This window comes from Nomascus leucogenys, chromosome 4, assembly GCF_006542625.1.
Source record: "Nomascus leucogenys isolate Asia chromosome 4, Asia_NLE_v1, whole genome shotgun sequence".
NCBI classification, from domain to species: Eukaryota; Metazoa; Chordata; class Mammalia; order Primates; family Hylobatidae; genus Nomascus; species Nomascus leucogenys.
Genome location: NC_044384.1, coordinates 127,756,139 through 127,761,724, shown reverse-complemented (window position 1 = coordinate 127,761,724; position 5,586 = coordinate 127,756,139). Strand labels below are relative to the sequence as shown.

Sequence of the window (5,586 nt, the reverse complement as noted above, 5' to 3'; positions counted from 1 at the left end):
AGGTGGTGTCAGACTTCTGACTTTGAAAAATGGGATTTTGCACCATGGCAGTTCTCTTGAATTGTTTTAAGTCCTTTTGTCACTCCTGTGGCACATAAATTGGGTGTTTACTCAAGTAAATGCAATGCAGATGGAAAGGAGACCCACACAGAGATAAGGAGGAAAGGGGGAGGAAAGTCTAAGATGCTCAGAAACGGCAATTTCCTCTCACAGGCTTTGGCTTAGAGGAGGGGCGGATCTGGAACCCCGCCTGCCCTGTGGCAACCTGGGGATCGGCTACACTGAGGAAGTCCAGGCAAGGCCAGAGTCCGGGTAGTCTAGGCACTTAACTTCTGCTCAGATTCCACATGGAATCGGCTCCTGGCTGGAGCGCAGGGGCCTGACAAGGGTCTGTCTTGGCAGAGGCTGAAGAGTTTCTGCCCCAATTTGTGGGAGTTTAGGTGTGGGCCCCAGGCAGGGACACTTCTGGACTCTGAAGGTTCAGGATCCTAAGTCACACCTGCCACAGACTTCCCCACACGAAGCCCGTGAGGGAAGCTATCTTTCAGCCTGGAAAGCTGCTTAGGATTCTGGCCACGTCAGGAAGGAAGGGCTTTTAGGAAGAAGAGAGAGCTCAGCAAAGGCCTGGAGACACATCCGAGGGCACAGCAGGTGCAGGTGGAGGATATGGGTGCCAAGGGTGGGAAGTAACTTAGCCCTGTTATGAAGAGCTCTGGGCCAGGTGGATTCCACGAGCAATCTTAAGACTATGTGGAGGTTTGGAGCTGGGGATTATCCCACAAGAGCTGCACGGGCACAAGACTCCCTGGGTGTCCTGGGGGGCCAGCAGGCCTGCTGAGGCACCGTCCCTGTTCTGTGCCTCTACCAGAATCTATGCAGCAGCTTGGTCTGAATTATCCACATTATTACCTGCGCCTGCTTGCCCCACTAGAGTAAAACAGGTGTCACCAAAGAAATAAAATAAAGAGTTACAAGGCCTGAAGGAAAATTAGGTACAACTACAAAGGATTCTTTGCATGGAGAGGCTTGGGGGACAGGGCTGGAATGGGGGAAGAGGAAAGGACAGGCCACTGATTTTGCTCCTTGACTAAGCAACAGAGCCAAGGGGATTGTGGCTGACCGCAGGGATGCACTTGGCCTAGAAGCCAGGGTGTGCTGCTAAAACACCCAAGTGGAAATCTTCTATCTGGATTACATTTAAAATAAACCCTGATAGGTTGTCTTGTTTTCGTTTCTATTCTTTATATGTTTAGGATTTATTTAGTACCTGTTTCTAAAAACAATTTATAGACTCTGCTAATACTAATTTGCAGGTTTTCTTGGGAAATGTTTAGGTTCTGAAACCCCAATAAATGTTCCAGCCCTGGAAAAATATGCTAATTTGTGGTTCACATTACTATGATATGTTCAAAAATAGCTTAATCGGCTGGGTGTGGTGGCTCACGCCTGTAACCCCAGCACTTTGGGAGGTCGAGGCAGGTGGATCACGAGTTCAGGAGATAGAGACCATCCTGGCTAACATGGTGAAACTCCATCTCTACTAAAAATAACAAAAAAAATTAGCCGGGCTTGGTGGCATGCGCCTGTAATCCCAGCTACTTGGGAGGCTGAGGCAGGAGAATCACTTGAACCTGGGATGAGCCAAGATTGCGCCACCGCACTCCAGCCTGGTTGACAGAGCGAGACTTCGTCTCAAAAAAAAAAAAAAAAAAAAAAACTGAATCAATGAATATTTTAAATATCAGGATAATAGAGAAAAAGAAATTAAGGGAGAAATTGTGTTTCCACCTACATTTTACATGGCCTGAAAATCCATGGCTCAAGAACTCAAGATGTCACAAAGATAATAAGCTTGGGCAATACCTCCCCTACACAGACATCAAAAGGGTCTACTAAGCACAAAAGAGGTAAGTCTAGGAGAAAAAAAATTAGAGGGTTCTACTTCACAGAATGATTTTGAGTGTCTACTATATGAAAGGCAAATTTTGCTTTACTCTGATATTCACCAATTTTATAATTTTCCTTCTAATATTTGACAGTGTGACGTTTCCCTTAGCCTTCGACTTAAAGAGGTGGGCACATTGCTTGGCAATCTCTCTGTGGATAGGACCTTCCTAAAAATGACAGCCCCTTGGTGACCTCCCAGCCTTCAAGGCCTGGGGGGGTAACAGCCTTTTAAAAGTTCCGTCCTCTGGGGATTTGAAAATACAGCCCAGGCCATATATAGAAGAGCAGAGTCCTCAATGGGCTTTGGATTCAGACAGAATTTCATGGCTGACTTGGGTTTAGGGAGGTCATTAAACCTCTAGGAGTTTGTAAGGATTAAATTAGAAAATTTAGGTTAAATATTTAGCCGAGCATCAGGCACATGGTGAGTGCTGAGTAAATGGGATCTGCTGTTGTTATTATTATTCATTGTTGTTATTGCTGGCATTATTATTTTATGGGCATAACGAATGAGCTGGCAACATCAGTACAAACTCAAGCCAGAATTTGACACGGCCAAAATAAAACCAGAGCCGGCAACCCAGCATAGGAGCTGGTGCTCAACAGGCCTTTAGAGTCCTCTCTCCAGCTGTGGCTGGCCGGCTGCCCGCTCTCCCTGCTCCTCTCAGCTCCAGAGAAAAATGGCTTTTAGATAAAGCTCCTTTGAAGCTAGGAACTCACTGTTGTGCCTAAGCCTAGGGACAGCCCCCAAAGGTGGTTTTTTTCCGCTCCTGTTGACGGACAGTCTGCAATGTACGTATCAGCCACATTAATCATTTTTCTTTTGGGGGCCTGCTCAAGGAGGGCCTGGTTAGTCTGTGAAGGAATTCCAGAGCGAGTAGGTGGCCTTGCATCTGAGAAAGAGGAAGCTTGTTTCAGAGCCAGACAAGCGAGTGTGAAACTTCCTGCCGAGGCCAAAGGGGGCAGGAGGGGTGCAGACTTCTGGTGGGGAGTCTATGTGGAGCAGGTGAAAGGACCCCAGCAAAAGGTCTCACCCCTCCTCTGGTCAAGGTAGACTTCCATGTCCTGCAGAGAATGAGCATCTCTGGGGATTCTGATAACTCAGCCCCAGAAGACTCCATTGGCAGAGCCCACTTCAGGCTGGTTATTGCTCAGAAAAAAATTCCAGGGCCCTAAACCCTGAACAGGCTGCCTTTCCTCAGAGCCAGAGGGAACGGCAAAGAGGACATGCCTTTCTGTTCTTGATTGTTTTAAGAGAGCCATGTGTCCAATAATTAGGTTCTGTGAAAAAAGAGAGAGAGGGGGAGAAGAAAAGAAGACTAGAAGGCAATGTGCTCCCCTTAGTTTGCCTAAAATTGTATAAATAGTCTTCTCAAGCGCAGTTTAGAATAAAAAAAAGAAAAAGGAGTTGTTTGCTCCAGAGTGTGGCGTGGTGAGGCGGGGTAGGAACACGTGGATGTGACTATCAACTTTCATCGTCAGACAATCCTTCTCCCATGATTTGACAGCGAATCACCTCCTTACTGGGAAGTGAGTTTCATTTCAAGCTCGCAGAAATAAAAAAAAATAGGGCTATAACCCTTTTATGTAGTGAGTGAAAAATGTTTTGTGTCGGTAATTAGAGCATAAACTAGAATTCACCAGGTGCTTTTATATCATTTCCATAAAGTTTTATTGAATTAAGATAACAATGTTTTGGATTTATATGCCACATTTCTTCAGAGGGAGCAAAGCACATTCATATATATTTCCTCGATTTTTAAAAATCCCTGTGAAGTAAGACCCAGAAGGCACCATCATTCCTATAAAATAAAGTCTACGTGTAAAATGTTTCCGTTTCTCTTTAGTATACTAAGATATGTTTGAACACTGTAAGAAATGCTTTTAGTCACAAAAGAATGCCCTTATAATTGGTAGGAACACTTTAATTGTATTATGTGATACTGCTTTATACACTCTCTATGGCTCTATGAATTCCAGCTTTGAAGCTGCACCTTCTTAAATCCTACTTTCTCCATTTAAACAGCAGTTTCAAAAATAATCTTTTTGAATATTTAAAAGATCAGAGGAACTGTTTAAATCCCTCTTTAAGACAGGAACATGATCGTGTAACAATCCCCCCCTTCAACAGATGCCCTAAATATAAAATAATTATTGCATTTTCATTATAAAAAAAGAATTTATTAGACACCATTCTAGTCACTCTAGTGAGCAATTGAGAAAAGGGGAGTATTTTTCCTCTTGGGGGTTTTACCAGAGGGGGAAAAAAATTAATAGAATCAAAGATGATCAGGGGATGTGTAAGTTGGAGTGCAAATGTGTTCTTTTTATGAACATGGACTGCTGCACGAATTGTGTGTCATCTTTGTGCAGGTGCCATGCTAATCTCTGTATCATTCCAATTTTAGTATATGTGCTACAGGAGCAAGCTCTTGTGTTCTTAATGAAGAGGCTTTCAAAATTGAGATATAATTTACATGCCATAAAATTCACCTTAGTGAAGTGTACATTTCAATGGTTTTTAGTACATACATGAAGCCACACAACCATCATCAGTGTCTTCTCCCAGAGCATTTCATAACCCCCAAAAGAAGCTCCGTGCCCATTAGCTCTCACTTCCCATCTCCTGGCCTCAGCCCCTGGCAACCACTAATCTATTTTCTGCCTCTATGCATTTGCCTATTCTGGAAATTTCATACAAATGGAATCATACAATTTTTTTGGTCTGGTTTATTTCACTTAGCACGTTTTTAAGGTCCATTCATGTTGTAGCACGTATTGATACTTCATTCCTTTTTATCCTGAGTAATATTCCATTGTAGGATATGCCACATTTTATTTATTCATTCATCAATTGATGGATATTTGAGTTGCTTCTACTTTAGTGCTAATATGAATAATATTACTATGAATATTCACGTACAAGTTTTGTGTGGACATATGTTTTCAGTTCTCTTCGGTATATACCCTAGGAGTAGACTTGCTGGTCCTGTGGTAACTACGTTTAACTGAGGAACTTCCGAACTGTTTCCCATAGCGGCTACGCCATTTTACATTTCCACCAGCAATGACTTATGAAGTTTCCAGCTTCTCCACATCCTTGCCAACCATTGTGATTTTGATTGTAGCCATCCTAGTGAGTGTGAAGTGGTATCTCATGGTATCAAGACAGCGACCACTCAGATCATCAACAAAGGTTTGCAAATAGGTTGTAATATTTTTCCCCAGAAGACCAAATACCTACTACTTCATTGTTGCATATTCTGCAGTTTCCTTCTTCCTTTTTTTTAATAAATGTTTTCAGCTTTTTTTTTTTCTTTGAGATGGAGTCTCACTCTGTCACCCAGGCTGGAGTACAGTGGCACAATCTTGGCTCACTGAAACCTCTGCCTCCTGGGTTCAAGTGATTCTCTTGCCTCAGCCTCCCGAGTAGCTGGGATTACAGGCACCCCCCCCTCACCACACCTAATTTTTTTTTTTTTTTTTTTGAGACGAAGTCTTGCACTGTCACCTGGACTGGTGTGCGGTGGCATGATCTCGGCTCACTGCAACCTCCACCTCCCAGGTTCAAGCGATTCTCCTGCCTCAGCCTCATGTGAAGCTGGGATTACAGGTGCCCACCACCACGCCCAGCTAATT

The 5,586-nt window shown here is 43.6% G+C and overlaps 1 pseudogene; it reads right to left on the bottom strand.

Moving 5' to 3' along the window:
• Positions 1 to 4,276: 4,276 nt before the first annotated feature.
• On the bottom strand, positions 4,277 to 4,375 carry LOC115834899 (annotated as a pseudogene).
• Between the last annotated feature and the right edge of the window lie 1,211 nt (positions 4,376 to 5,586).